This window comes from Aquarana catesbeiana, linkage group LG07, assembly GCF_042186555.1.
Source record: "Aquarana catesbeiana isolate 2022-GZ linkage group LG07, ASM4218655v1, whole genome shotgun sequence".
Classification (NCBI taxonomy): Eukaryota; Metazoa; Chordata; class Amphibia; order Anura; family Ranidae; genus Aquarana; species Aquarana catesbeiana.
The window spans coordinates 282,685,394-282,702,197 of NC_133330.1; positions in this window are offsets into that span (position 1 = coordinate 282,685,394).

Consider the following 16,804-nt stretch of genomic DNA (forward strand, 5'->3'; position numbering starts at 1 on the left):
TCTACGGTTCAGGTACCCAAATCTTCAGTCTACACATATATAAGTATAATATATTATTTGATATAGAAAGGTCAACAAAAAAACACTTGTGCAAAATTTTGAGGTATATTCCGATATATCGTATATATGAAGATATAGATGGTAACACAGTGATCACCAGATTTTTCTCTATCTCAGGTAATTCTTCTTTATCGACGTTATCATTATTATCCAATTTACTATCACCATACCAACTCTGCCAAATGCTTTGCCCTGGGCCATGTGATCCATTGACACTACCTTATAATTATCATCGCTTTCTAACACCAATACAATGGGGCTTAGGGTGATTTCTCACAATGCCCAGGGCATTAATTCACCTCACAAGAGAAAGAAAGCTTTTCGTCACTATAAAAGATTAGGAGCTGATATAATATTAATGCAAGAAACTCACTTCGCTACAGACAAACACCCTAAATTCATTGACAAAAGTTTCAGCCAATTTTATTGTACAACTTACAACACAAAATCTAGGGGTGCTGCCATATTTATTAGGAACTCGGTGGTTTTTGAGGTTCAGAATGTCTTTAAGGACCCAGAAAGTCGTTATTTGATTTTGAAAGGCTTAATTAAAGGACGTTCGGTTACCATTGCCTCAGTATATGCTCCTAACGAGGCCCACTCAAACTTTTTTAACAAATTTTTTGAGACTTTGGATAATTATCATTCCGCACATCTAATAGTGGGTGGGGACTTCAATTTAGCAGCTCACTCGGTTCTGGACAGAAGCAGAGTTGTCCCTTCCTCTAAAGCTTTCCCTAAATCGCTGAACAGATCACTATATAATCATCAATTAGTAGATACTTGGAGAGCCCACAACATAGGTATCAAATCCTACACATTCTATTCGCACCCACATAACAGCTTTGCACGACTTGATTATATCTTCTGCACCCCAATCCTATTGGCCAATTCCTCTAAAGCAGATATACATGCATGTCCTTGGTCGGATCACCATATAATCTCCTTTAACACTTCACGCATAGGTCTAGCCAACACAACACACTCATGGCGAATTAACGATTCCTTGCTCACAGATCCATCAAGCAACCAACAAATTCTATCTCACCTAGAGCAATACTTCGCACACAACGTAACGCCTGATATGTCTCCTACAAATATCTGGATGGCACATAAAGCGGTAATGAGAGGCCATCTGATAAATATTGCCTCAATTAAAAACAAATCCAAACTTGCAGATATTAGATCCCTTACAAACGATCTAGATAATTTATATCACAGACACAACCAAAACCCATCTAGTGACCTATTTAAACAGATTCAAGAGAAACGCACTACCTTAGACACATTATTAGCATCGGACACCGAAAAGGCCCTCAGGTGGTCTAAAGCCAGATTCTTACTCAACAGTAATTCATATTCCACCATGTTCGCTAGAAAACTTAACCAATCTACAAAACCACCCCACACATACAAATTAAGGAACCCATCTGGACATATGGTGTCCCATCCCAAAGAAGTCATGAAACTGTTCTTAGACTTCTATAAAAATCTTCTTTCCACATCACAATCAGCCCCCAAACAGTCTTCCCTTGATTGGCTTAACAACATTACATTGCCCACTCTTTCTAAGGACCAAATAGAATCTCTCAATGCCCCTTGTACAGACATAGAAGTTTGCAGAATTATTAGAACTTTAAAGATATCCACTGCCCCAGGCCCAGATGGCTATTCCTCGTCCTACTATAAAAAATTTGCCCCTACCATTACCCCACACCTTACTAAACTATATAATAGTATTTTACAAGGCGGCCAATTCCCATCTGAAATGCTATTAGCCAACATGTCTCTTCTTCCCAAACCAAATAAAGACCACTCCACCCCTCAAAACTACCGCCCAATATCAGTTATTGATAATGACCTAAAAATATTTGGCCGAATTTTGGCAGACAGATTATCGGCTGTTATCTCCCCACTAGTTGATCCTGATCAAACGGGTTTCATTCCTAACAGACAAATAACAGACAATATACGACTGACCACAAATATCATTCAAGACTCCAACACAAATTCCAAATCCACACTACTACTCAGTCTCGACATACATAAAGCGTTTGACAGCGTTTCCTGGTCATATCTTGACACTCTACTCCCCAAATATGGCATCAACAATGAATTCTTACATGGTTTTAAGGCTCTCTATCACAACCCACAAACACGTATCAAACTCCCAGGCAACAACTCAGACTTTTTCCCCCTAACCAAAGGTACCAGACAGGGTTGCCCCCTCTCCCCTCTACTTTTCGCCCTCGCGATAGAACCCCTTGCCTGCGCGATTAGAAATAACAAAGACATTAAAGGATACTCCAAGGGATCCAAGGAATACAAACTAAGTCTCTACGCAGATGACGTGCTTCTGTTTATAACCGACCCTCTTATCTCCCTACCCAACCTAACTAAAACCCTTGCCATCTTCCACGACGTGACAGGCCTGAGTGTAAATCTATCTAAATGCTCAGCTTTACCAATCAATATTCCTCCAGCCTTAATAGCTTCACTTAAGGACAAATTCTCATTTAATTGGAATATGGATTCATTTAGATATCTAGGCATCCAAATTACTTCTTCCTATAAAACGTTTTACCAAGCAAACTATCCTCCTTTATTTAATAGTATTAAAAATTTACTTAAACTTTGGTCATCATACCAAATTTCATTCTCGGGTAGAATAGTGGCTGTAAAAATGATGATACTACCCAAGCTTTTATTTTTTTTCAGAGCCCTTCCTATTATTCTACATAAAAAAACATTAGATTCCTTACAGAGAGAGATCAACAAATTCATATGGCTAAACAAGAAATCCAGATTCAGCTATTCCCTTATGTTTAGACCCCAAGGAAAAGGAGGCCTCAGCATTCCTAATCTTTGGCTTTATTATCTATCGGCCAGATTTACCCAATTAGCCCAATGGTATGCCCCCTCACTTCAAATCCCTTGGCTCCGGTTCGAGGAAGAATCTGTCCTACCCTACAATCTACAAGGACTTCTCTGGTCCAAGTCTATCCCACCACAAAAAATTAAACCCCTAAATTTCATTGTCACTCACACCCTTCAACTATGGAACAGACAAGCCTCTAAATTCAAATTATCTTCTGACATTCCCCCCTTGGCTTCCTTTCTAGGTGACCCTCGTTTCCCCCTCCCAGACAGAGCTCAAGATCAAAACTCTCTAACGAATTGGAAGTCACATAACCTAACACATTTAAAATCGCTCTTCCACAACAATTCATTCCTCACTTTCTCCAGTCTACAAATAAAATATGATTTTCCACCTTCTGAACGAGAGAACTATACAAATATAAGACAATTCTATCAGAAATATCATTCACTTACACTTCATCCCCCCTATACACAATTTGAGCAAATTTGTATCTCTTTCCCCCGTGATAGTGGTTTAATCTCCAGAATATATAAAAGTTTAAATGAGACCAACATGCCTGAGAAGTCACACCCCATGCTACAATGGGAATCAGATCTAAATACCTCATTTACTCCTGATCAATGGGATACTATTTTTACAAATCTCCATAAATGTTCCAAAACAACCTCGATCAGAGAATCATCCATCAAATTGCTCTATAGATGGTATCTCACCCCCGCTAAACTTAACTCATTCTATCCCTCACTATCCCCACTCTGCTTTAGGGGTTGCCCCTCTCAGGGTACACTTTTACATATCTTTTGGGATTGTCCCCATATAAAAAACACCTGGCATAAGGCTAGCATAATCATTGAAAAAATATCCGGTAGGAAGTTTTCTCTTACACCCCAAATATGTCTTCTTTTCTCCCCTATACAGGATATTCCAATGACTAGCACAAGGCTAATCCACACATTTCTCAGCTCCATTCATTGGGCTATAGCCTTCAATTGGCGCTCCACTACGGTACCTTGGTCACAAATTCTCAACCGCATGTCGAACATCAGACTTTCTGAAAAAATTCACCACACGTTATATGACTCTATGCCTCTTTATCAAAAAAAGTGGACCCTCTGGGACACCACCTCTCTGATTTAGAAAAATTTCTATTTAATTTTCCTCACCTCCTCTCCTTAACACATACGTAATTGCCCTTCCTTCTTCCCTCCATGATAACTGGCATATTTATGACACTGTGCAATATTTAATCTGAATAACCATAACCCTTTTTTATTTCCTGTACAACATTCACTGTTAAAGATATTTGTATGTATACTTGTACCATCATTGTAATTGTTTTATACCTTGACCTTTTGCATAATAAAAATCGTTTGTAAACAAAAAAGATCGAAGATCCAGTCAGATAGGGTAGGAGGATGGGGAGACATTCATTTAAGGGCAATCTGCCTGCGGGCCACAAAAAGGGCACGTCTGATAGTTTTGACGATGGGAGAGGTATAAATGAAAGTATCATGGTAGTCCAATAGGCACATATGTGGTTTGACCGGGATATTGACATCTAGTAGCCCATTAAGAGTACCAACCACCTACGGCCAATATCTCTGGAGTTTGGGACACAGCCACAGAAGATATATCAGCATACCTCTAGCACAGCCTGGTTAAGATCTCAAGCTGACAGCATACAAGAATTGAGGAGTTCTATATACCCTATGAAGGATAAAGATCTGAGTCAGTCTATGTGATGTAGAGAGAGAAACAAGAGGCAGAGACAGGAGGATGCTATCCCAGACCTCTTCAGAAATAAGGCAGATATCTTGTTCCCACCCAGCCCTGAAGCAAAAGGGAGAGTTCACTTCTAATATTAACAGCTGTTGACATATTGGACATAAATAATGCCTGATCCGAGTGAATAATATGCTTAGTAAGCTTATTTAGTCTAGTAGCAAGTACTTTAGCAAGAATTTTAACATCTGTAGATAATAAAGAAATTGGTCTATAGGATTCAGGATATAACGGGTTTTTATCCTTTTTAGGTATAACTTCTATAACGGACTGACCCATAGAGTCTGGAAGCCGACCCATGTAAAAGGCCTCGTTTAGTGTATTAAGAAGGGCTGGAAACAATAAGACTGAAAAATTGATACAGTGGCGCTAGTCTGATTATTAATTTCCCCCTCTCCATTCATTAAGGCCGAAACCTGAGTGTGATTAGATTGAGACCATACTATCTGAGCCAGCAACCTACCGTTCGCCTCTCCCTCAGCCCAGTTCTGTCTCTTTATTCCTCGCCCTGCTATCCAACAGTTTGTTCAGCCTTCCTTGAGATGATAACCACTCCTGTTGGCCATCCAAAGAAGGGTACTGGATATACAATCTTATGCCACAGAGGTGTTGGCCTTTGCAAGTTCCAACTCTCTCCGGTAAGCAGTTTTAACGGCACTAATTTTTTTAATTAACAATCCCCGAACAAAGGCCTTAAGAGCATCTCATACCACCAATAGGAAATCAGAACCCAGACTGACAGACCAAAAATCCTCAATGTGGGCAGAGATAACATCTTCTTTGGGGAATATCTCAAGCCAGAAGGGGATCAGCTGCCAGGGTATATTAGATGCCTGATGCCCTGATTTTAGGGTAACTAACAGAGGAGAATAATCTGAAATTCCACAAGGTTCTATAGTAATGTCAACTAAACATGGAACAAGGTCTACAGAACACAAAACCAAATCGATTCTTGATAAGGAATTGTGTGTTTTAGAATAACATGTACCGGCACATTCTTCAGGATGCAACCGTCTCCACATATCATATAGCCTTGATTCCTCAGAGGTAATTGACCTTGGAGCTGGGCATCTATCCCACTTCAGGTCAATTACATTGTTAAAATCTCCAAGCACCAAAATTGGCACTTTTGGTGGTGAAGCCCCTGCAAAGGAAATGAGCTGAAGAAGCACTCCTGGATTGTATGGGGGAGGTATATATCTAGCGGCCAATATTAACTCAAGATCATCCATCTTGCATTGCAAAAATACATATTTGCCGCTTTCGTCCACCATGGTCCTACTACAGGAGAACAGCATGCCTGAATAAACTAAAACAGAGACCCCTCTTGAATAGGAGGTAAAAGCAGAATGATAAGCTTTTTGAACTAAGAGACTTTTCAGAAATCTAGTCGTATTACATGTAGCATGTGTCTCCTGTAGACAGACGAAGGCGGGGCAAAAAAAGGCAATATAATCAAATACGGATTGTCTTTTTAAGGCATTGTTTAATCCCCTGACATTTGGTGGTTTAATCCCCTGACATGAAAAAACACGGGTAGATTGATTTACCATAATTACAAAGATACAGTTAAGTTAATAACCAACCATCCTGCACCACATATTGCAAAAGAAAACAAAAACACCTAGTGGCTATTGCTGATTAAGCCTTCAGCATCCCATCTTATGTGAAATGTTAGTTTTCCTTACAGAATAGGCCCATCACCCTAGAGTCTAGGTTTTAAATTGACCATCCAACCAGTCCTGTGCATCCTGGGGTGATTGAAAAAATTGTACATGGCCTTTATAGACCACACATAGGCGAGCAGGATAAAGCATGGAATATTTTAACCCCAGGAGTAGCAAGTGTTTCCTAACTTCTTGAAAATATGCCCTTCGCTTCTGAACCTCTGGCAAAAATTCAGGGAAAAACATAATTTTGGATCCATTATATCTGATGTAATTTATGGCCCTAGCCCTTTGCAAACTATTCACCTTGTTTCTATAGTTTAAGAGGCGAATTAAAAAAGGACTCGGTATACTAACTGGTTTCTGGGACCGGGTAGCAACCCGTTCTACTGCAAATAGGGATGAAAATGGTCTTTGCCAAGTATATTCATGAGCCAATGCTCAGCAAACTGAATTGGATCATTTCCCTCAGCCTTCTCTGGTATGCCCACTACCCGAAAGTTATTGTAACATAAACGGTTTTCCCTATCTTCAGTTTTGGAGACAGTCGTATTTAGCTTACATGTAACAGACTTCATCACGGTAACAAGAGGAAGAAAAGTATCCTCTCTGCCACTAACTCGGCTTTCAAGTGCCGTAGAGCTTTCCTTTACTTTTTGGAGGTTGCCGTGTATGTGTGCAACCGCTTTCTGTATGGCCTGTACCTGGTCTGTGAGCAAAGAAAGGGAGGAAGAGCAATGTTGTATTAAGGAATAGACATCCCTTAGTGTAGGTTCAGGATCCTCCTCAGCTACTCTCCCCCTTTAGTTGATTTATGAAAAGTGGCAATCTGAACAATAGCAGTATTTGCAATAGTACTCATGTCAGATGAAGAGGAAGGCAAGGGGGCCATTCATTATCACAAGAGTGTGGAATCATCTGGGCATCTGTTTCAGCCAACTGCAGACACAGTCCCTCTATGCGGTTGGCCACCCCACATTTCTCAGGTTCTCCACTGAAATCCAGCACCATATTAGTGCCCACATGGCGGGTGGTGTTTTCGTGCTTTATCAGCTCTTGTGGTGGCTCTATATTGAGAGGGGGAAGGCACTACACTAATGCATCCTAGGCTACCAGGATCTGCCATGGCTATAGCCATGGCTGCAGCACCTGCTTCCTCCTTCCTGTTTGACATAACAGAAGAGAGCTGCAGGTAAGATCACAAAAGAGAACCACTCACTGCCCAGCAGCCTCCCAGCAGCTTTGAAGCAACCTTAGTGTCGGGCTCAGTGTCGAGCCATCCAGTGCTCTGTTCAATGTCCTAGCCCTGTCCCCACGATCAGGGAGGGAGGGAGGAAGGGAGCCAAGCCAGCCAAGCCAGCGGGGGATCGACAATAGCAGGAATTGGGAGCAGGGGGACACAACAGTGTGCAGGAGCACAGCAGGGGTTCAGATGTAGAGCATACAGAGTATACAGAGCAATTCCGGATTATCCAAGGTACAATGCAGGCAAAGAGGGAGAGGTTCAACTTTATTAGCGTTCTGCAGTGCCTTGAAAAAGGATCCATACCCCTTGAAATTTTCCACATTTTGTCATGTTTTGTCACAATTGAAAACCTAAATGTATTTTATTGGGATTTTATGTGATGGCCAACACAAAGTGGAACATAATTGAGAAGTGGAAGAAAAAGGATAAATGGTTTTCAACATTCTTTACAAATACATATGTGAATAGTGTGCCGTGCATTTGTATTCAGCCCCCCGAGTCAATAACCTTTTACTGCAATTACAGCTGCAAGTCTTTTTGGGCATGTCTCTACCAGCTTTGCACATCTAGAGAGTGAAATGTTTGCCCATTCTTCTTTGCAAAATAACTCAAGCTCTGTCAGATTGGATGGAGAGCGTCTGTGAACAGCAATTTTCAAGATTTGCCACAGATTCTCAATTGGATTTAGGTCTGGACTTTGACTGGGCCATTCTAACACATGGATATTCTTTGATCTAAACAATGCTATTGTAGCTCTGGCTGTATGTTTAGGGTTGTTGTCCTGCTGGAAGGTGAACTTCCGCTCCAGTCTCAAGTCTTTTGTAGACTAACAGGTTTTCTTCTAAGATTGCCCTGTATTTGGCTCCATCCATCTTCTCATCAACTCTGACCAGCTTCCCTGTCCCTGATAAAGAAAAGGATCCCCACAACATGATGCTGCCACCACCATGTTTCACAGTGGGGATGGTGTATTCAGGGTGATGGGCAGTGTTAGTTTTCAGCCACACATAGCGTTTTGCTTTTAGGCCAAAATGTTCAATTTTGGTCTCATCTGACCAGAGCACCTTCTTCCACATGTTTGCTGTGTCCCCCACATGGCTTCTCGCAAACTACTGGTCTTCTTATGGCTTTCTTTCAACAATGGCTTTCTTCTTGCCACTCTTTTATAAAGGCCAGATTTGTGGAGTGCTAATTGTGGACAACTAATAGTTGTCCTGTGGACAGATTCTCCCACCTGAGCTGTGGATCTCTGCAGCTCCTTCAGAGTTACCATGGGCCTCTTCTTTGCTTCTCTGATTAATGCGCTCCTTGCCAGCCTTGTCAGTTTAGGTGGACGGCCATGTGTTGGTAGGTTTGCAGTTGTGCCATACATTTTCGGATGATGGATTGAACAGTGCTCCATGAGATGTTCGAAGCTTGGGATATTTTCTTATAACCTAACCCTGCTTTAAACTTCTCCAAAACCTTATCCCTGACCTGTCTGGTGTGTTCCTTGGCCTTCATGATGCTGTTTGTTCACTAAGGTTCTCTAACAAACCTCTGTAGGCTTCACAGAACAGTTGTATTTATACTGAGATTAAATTACACACAGGTGAACACTATTTACTAATTAGGTGACTTCTGAAGGCAATTGGTTCCACTAGATTTTAGTTAGGGGTATGAGAGTAAAGGGGGCTGAATACAAATGCATGCCACACTTTTCAGATATTTATTTGTAAAAAAAAAGAAAACCATTTATCATTTTCCTTCTACTTCACAATTATCTGCAACTTTGTGTTGATTTATCACATACAATCCCCAATAATATACATTTACGTTTTTGGTTGTAACATGACAAAATGTGGAAAATTTCATGGGGTATGAATACTTTTTCGAGGCAATGTAATTGTGGTGCAGCTTGAAGCTCTAAGCAGAATCAATCAGCCGGGTGCTAGAACTCAGCTCAGCTGTCGGCACTCATGTCTGCTCACATCGCTGATACTCCAAGGTTTAAGAAGCTTCTTTATGGCACACGCACTCTTTTTTTTCTAAATTGCAGCTCCCCTATGTACCAATATAGCATTAATGTACTTCTTTTGCAAAAATAAAACAACTTTCCATCTCGATTACTTCTGCCTTACTTCCTGGACAGACTTTATTTCAAGACACAGGAAGGAGTTGACAAGCTGATCTCATTAGCACACACCCTGCATCATCTACCCTCAGCTGGTCAACTCCTTCCTGTGTCATGACCTAAAGTCTGTCCATGATGTAAGGCAGAAGTAATCAAGCAGTGTGTTTAAACAGCTATAAAGAGAGTCACATAAGTGTGTGTAGAATAAAGGGAAAGCTGTTTTATTTTTGCTAAATAAGTACATTAATGATATATTGGTACATAGGGGACCTGGAATTTAGAAGAAAAAAAAAAGGTAAACTTAGCCTTTAAGCTGCAACTTCTAATACTATTGATTATCAAACATTTCAAGCACCTTTTCTAGGTAATTGTCCAGTTTTAGTTCTTTAATAAGTGTTGTAATAAGTCAAAAAATTCTGTCAGGAGTCAGTAAAAAAAAAGACTTTAACTTAATTACTATAAACATCCAAAATTGTTTTTTTTTTTTTTTTTTTTATAATAAAAAAAACAGTTTAATCGTTATACACCTTTAAACCATTTGGTGGTTTGTTATAAAATTGTGCAATTTAAAATATAAAAAGACAGCAGTGACTGGTAGTTTAAGATTAAACGCCAGAAATCATGGAAATAACAAAAAGATTGCTTTTCCACTGTTGCATTCAGAAATATTTCAAGAAACTCTCTGTTTTTGCTTATTGTTCCTCTGCATAAAACTCCTGACTGTGAACTTCTAAATGAGATACTGGGGTTATATTTTTTTACATAAGTACACCTTGTGACAGTAATGAGCCCAAAACTGAATAAGAAAACACAATGGCATACTTCTTATGCTAAAATCCACCAGTATGCACGCAACATGGATTTAAATCTTTTGTCGGTAGAGCCAGAATTCCACATACAATTGCATATACTTATTTAGCAGAGATCATACAACCTGTCAGTATCATACATTGTACTAGGACAGGGAAGCAGAATCTAAAACCCATTACCCAGTTTTTAGTTCAACGCAGTGGGCTAAACAAAAAACTGACAGATTGTTGTACCAACACAAGCGATGTTGGTTTGATGATCTCCCCCACTGTGCTATTGTATTCTGAAAGTGGGACTGCCCCCCCCCACCACCACCACCACCACCACGAAAACACACTGATCAGCACTCGCAGCCATTGGCTACCAGCACTGATCGGTTGCTGGTTTTCTAGTATGCTCTCACGATCAGCTTCTGTCAGATGAGGAGCTATACACACAGACCGAAAGTTGTCCAGTCCCTGCCAAACCAACCGGCCAATTTTAGCCATTGACTTTTGGCCAATTTTCAGCCCATGTGTGCCCAGAGTTAGGGTGGCTCAATTTACTCCTCCATTGTATCTATGGAAAAGCAACTTAGCCAGTCTTGGACAGTATCATTGTCAATCAGTGGAGAGGGCAATGTTAGGTAGGCTAGTAGATTTAGATGGACTTTACATAAGTCACTAAAAATTTTAAGTCAAACTCCAGCTAACACTTATTAAGCAGTTACAGCAATATTTTCTTTTTCTTTTTGGATAAAGGTTTTAAATAAATGAATAAAAGCTGACCATTGTACTGTAAGCATGCCTGTCAGTGGTAAATGGTCTGTCTCAACCCAATTACTGCCACCTTTGCTGGATAGCTTGGTCTATTAAAGTGAAACTAAACCTCATGTAGCACCCTTTCAGACAGATTGTTTGGATGGTTAGGAGGTAAATTTAGTTTTTGGCTCCCCTGTATTCAGTCGAACAGCTTGTGATTGCTTTGGGCTGTTCTGGGCTCCACTGGTTGTGGGTTTGATTGTTTCCTCCTGCCTTTTGGAGGATTTTAGAATGTAGTGGGCCGGAAAAGCAAATTAGCAATCTGATCATTTATGTTGTCTCAGTCAATCCCTGGGGGACGGTGTGCAGAGGATGGCTAGAGGAGTGCATGAATAGTCTGCGGCCTGGAGCTGCCTAGTTTTTATCCAGGAGGAGAAGTTCCCAGCCTGAAGGGCTGCTGCCCTTCTAGGCAGCCCAGCTAAAATTCTACCTGTGCTCACCGAGGTCCCAGCTATGCTAAAGGAGGGGGGGGGTTGTACCTGTTAAGTGAAAATCTCTGAAACTAATTAAGGGATTTCACTGAGGATCTGGTCTGGAGAATTCACTGCAGAAATGTCTGTCCTATGTTGGAAGAAGGCATCCAAGCATCCGGGGGCATTTTAAGTTCAATACAGGATCCTGGTGACCATTGTGCATCAGTACTAGTGCATGCCTGGCCTGGGATATTTCTCTCAGTGTTTCAGTGCTGCTCACTTTCTGGACTTATACTAAAGGGACCATTCTAAGGAGTAGCGGCAGAAGAGCTTCCTCTCATTACTGTTCAGTGCTAATGGAGTATTTCACAGCTCCATATGCCTTATCCAAGTTTATTCAGCAATAAATATAAAAAAAAACCCTAGACTGTTCATTGAGCCAGAAGAGTGACTGTTGCTGTGTGCCTGGCTGCCAATGCACTGATCTGGTAAATGGCCCTGTGGCAAGTTGGCAGCCATTGCATTGTGTGTGCTACAGTAACTTATAGAAAACTGTAAGCAGGCAACTCTTTATTGCAAAAAAGACATGCTATATCTCTTCTGCAATAATACACCCTTACCTGCCTGCACACTGTTTTCTATAGACTGTACACTGAGCTGCGCATTCCCGATACACTTTGACTGTGCTGGAATGATGACTTCTGAATGCATACGCAGAATGACATCATCAACCATTAGCCAATCAAGTGGATAGAACCTGTGCGGGGTCTGACCACCACATCACTGAAAGGTTGAGATAAGTATATTCTGGTGTTTAGTTCTCTTTTAAAGGTAATGCCTTTAATGCCTGCTTGTAAAGGTTCAACAGGTAATAAACTTACTTACACGGGGACTCAAGAAAAAAAGACTGCTGAGTAAATGCTATTGACCATAGTTACGCTTTGTTTCTTAAATACATATTGTGTATAGATTTGTAGTAGTAAGTCTGAGTTCACACCAGTGCACTGCATTTTGGCCACCGCTCGGGTGTATGAGTAGTTTATGTACGTTTTACATACGTTTTTACCCGCAGTCTCATTGACTTCTATTAGGTCGCATGGTTTTGCTTCGATTTGTAAAAGCACATCAAAGGTCCTGCATGCTGCATCTTTGGCACGCCTTCAGAAAACGTGTCAAAAACGCACAACCTAATAGAAGTCAATAGGCCTAAAGCTAAAAACGTGTGTAAAACCACAAATACACTCACACTGCGGCCAAAAACTAAGCACTCCAGTGTGAGCCCGGCCTTAGTAGTAGCACAATTTCTTTGTGCCTGGTTCACACCTATGCATTTTTTTGATGTGTTTTCAGTTTTGCAGAAACACACTACAGTCTATGTAACATGGTTTCCTATGGGTTACGTTCACATCTGTGCATTTTAGGGAAAAGCCAGGGACCAGCAGGTTGTGTTTTTGGTTCCATAGACTTAAATAGATCAAAAACGTGAATCCAAATTTTTATTGTAACACAGTCCACTAGGTGGATGCAAAACCACTTTGTTACCACTGCATGTGGAAAACCTACAAGTGAATCATAACCTTCAGGAGGAGGCTCTATTCTTTCCTCCTGCTGTGGGATACTACAATATCATTAATGGAAAGTCACAGCAGGGAATCCAGCCTTGGGGTTCCCATGAATTCACAATAAAACAACAATCCTAGAATGACAGTAACATTCTAAGCACCACAAAAATTAAATCAAGCAAGTTTAGGATCCACTCATACAATTCCCCTAGTGATGACCACACTAGGAAAAGAATGACAGATACCAATATCTTTTTTCACGCCATTGCTATTTCATGCTTTGTTGCTAAATTTGTTCCCCATAATGCTTTGCAGTTATGGGAACAAAACAGCATTTTTTAACTGTTGCTACAAAGCTTTCATATCGAAACAGTAATACTGCACAGAAGTCACTTGGATATAGATTGACTTTTTGGGAGCAAATACAAGTCACTTTGATACAGACAGATTTTTCTGGAGAAAATACAAGCTATTTCTATAAATATTCCTGACCCAAACACTACAAAGTGATGCATATACCATACGTGATCCATATTGTAGGGGTTTAGAATATTCAGAGAAAGTAACATTCATGTAAATGGGCAAGGACCAGTTATTACATTTTCATTCTTAAAGACTAATGCCGCGTACACACGATCGGAATTTCCATCAGAAAAATCTTGGATGGTTTTTCCGACGGAATTCCGCTCAAGCTTGCCTTACATATACAAGGTCACACAAAAGTTCTCTGAACTTTCAACCGTCAAGGACGCGGTGACGTACAACACTACGATGAGCCGAGAAAATTAAGTTCAATGCTTCTGAGCATGCGTCAAATTGTTTCCGAGCATTGAATTGCATACAGACGAACGCATTTTCGGATAGGAACTTTTCCCGACTGAAAAATAGAGAACATGCTCTCAATCTTTTGCTGGCTGGAATTCCGCCAGCAAAAGACAGATGGAGCAAACACACAGTCACATTTTCCGACAAAAAGCTCTCATTGGAGTTTTGCTGGCGGCATTTCCGATCGTGTGTACGCGGCATTACTTTTACATGGAATTAGTGATGGTCATAGAAACAATTAAAAACAATTAAAAACAATTAAAAATGCCATGCATTTTTTTTCAATTACTAGGCATGTATGTAATTGAAGTCAGAATCTACAGCTTCACTTATCTTGTCCTGCAGATGACCTCTCCTAAAGCTAATCTCCACCCTTGCCTCTGCTCTTGCACTTTTCTCCTGTACTGAAATTACTTACTTTTATAAAACAACAAAAAAAAAGAAATTACTTACTCCAATGTTACTGCACAATGACAGTTTCTCACAGTGTGCATTAGAAGCTGCAGCAGGACAGATAAAGCATGCTTCATTTTCTGGCTGTGTGCCTTACTGTTCCTAGACCACCCCTTTCATCCATCAGGTTTCAGTTATTTCAATCATAAAGTCTCAGCAGCACACATGGGCATTACCCCTGCAAATGCAGCCTACCTAGAAGCACCCACTTTTCCAGACTCTCATCCACCCATTAAGGCATTTGAACATTTGCGTAACTCCTCCCAAGAGCCATCCCGCTGTTTGTATCAGAGCTGAGAAGGCTCTTGGGAGAAATGCTAAGGCAGGGTGATGTTATGATTGCAGGAAGCTAGGTATAGCATCCTCCTACTAGCCATGATTTGCTTGCATTGGATAGAAAGAAACAGAAAAACAGTGATGACATCACTGGGTTTAAAATAAGGTTTGTCATGAAAATGAAAAGTGGTATTCAAAACTTTCATTAGCAAGACAATTAGTCGGGGAGGAGGAACCAGTGAAGGAAAAAATATAAGCAGATTAAATGGTAAGGAGTGCTGATCGTTCTGCAATTCTGTGACCCGTTTTCAGCAGACAGCGGGCTGCCTGACATCACAGAGCCAGTCCATGCTGGGGTAAGATTGCAACAATATTGTTGGGATGCACTCACATGCCTTCACCTGGCTCAGCCTCTCAGCGAGCCGCTGAGCTGGCTGCCACCACACCCTCCACAGCCAGCACTCCAGTGAGCGGGGGTGCAGAGAAGAGAGCCTGTGACTGACATTCACCAGCTCTCTGCTCACGGAGCTCCAATCCTTAGAGCCAGCAGAGGACAGATGCTGCATCCACCTAGGTAAGTATGACTCAAAAATAAAAAAATCTCATACTTTTCTTTTAAACCTTATTACGTTTACCTTGACTGTTTTTTAAAGTGTATCTAAAGCCAAAACATTATTTTAAGTTTTAGAAACAGTAGGGAAGGATTTTCAACTCCAGCTTTTATTGCTGTCTGTGTCCCCAGTAGGGAGACTCTATCAATAAAAGAACGGGATAACCACACATTTTTGGCTTTTAAGGAAATTTTCCCATGGGAACACTTGTTATAGCAACAATTACATGAGCATTGAATGACAATAGCATGAGGATCAGAGAGCAATACAAAAAATAGCGGAAAGGGGTATTATCCATCCCCTATTCTATCCAAAATAAATTTGGATTAAGATATACTTTAAATGGCGATGTTGATAAAAACAAACCTGTAAAGCTTGCATAGTAACATGCAAAACTTGCATGGTTGCTGAACTGCATGTTAGCTTCTTTTACTGACTGGACACTGTCCAACTGATGGTCTCAGTACAATGTCAAATGTTGCTGCAATGATCCTCTGCATTAATATTAAAGGGTACAGCTGTAAGACTCCTTCACTGTGGTCTTGAGGGAGACAAGATCTGTAGAAAAATATTGCCAGTGGTGTCTCTGAGAGATATAAAATTTAGCTACATAAAAACAGACCAACAGAGCGGACTATCACGGTACCAAAATGAGGAGTATATGCATAATAATTTTACAATAATTTTATTTATACAAAATTAGATAGATAAAATATTTTCATAAAAACACATAGATGTTCCCTTGTAGTTCATAAACAAATAACACTCAAATATCTGTCTGTAAAGATGGTTGACGCGTTTAACATAGTCGCTTCCTCAGAACCATTTACATATGACAGTATGATCAGGGAACCTTAAATAGAAAGACATGGGAGAGAGTCATTAGAACCAGGAACATGTGCTATAACATCCCAAGAAAGTATGCTATATATCATAATTTATGTTGGTATTAATATATGTAGAGAAATCATTTATATAAGAACATTTAGCCATATAACTTACGTGTTAAGAACCAGAATACTTCAAACTATGGATAGAGGACAATGTGCCCCAGATCTGGAAGGAGTGAGTAGGCTCAAAGAAAATGCAGGAATCTCACCAGCATAGTCCCTCTAGGGTTAACAAATTATTTATGACAATATAGGTATAAGCCCACAACATAAAATTCTAAAGTATCAATATTTTAGGAAAAAATGTATTAATTCCTCGGCTGAAGAAAATAATAATATACTTACTAGAGACTATATCATGTAGTGTGGCCAGGACCAATAAAGAGTTCCCACTCTAAGGAGAGATGTCCCTTCC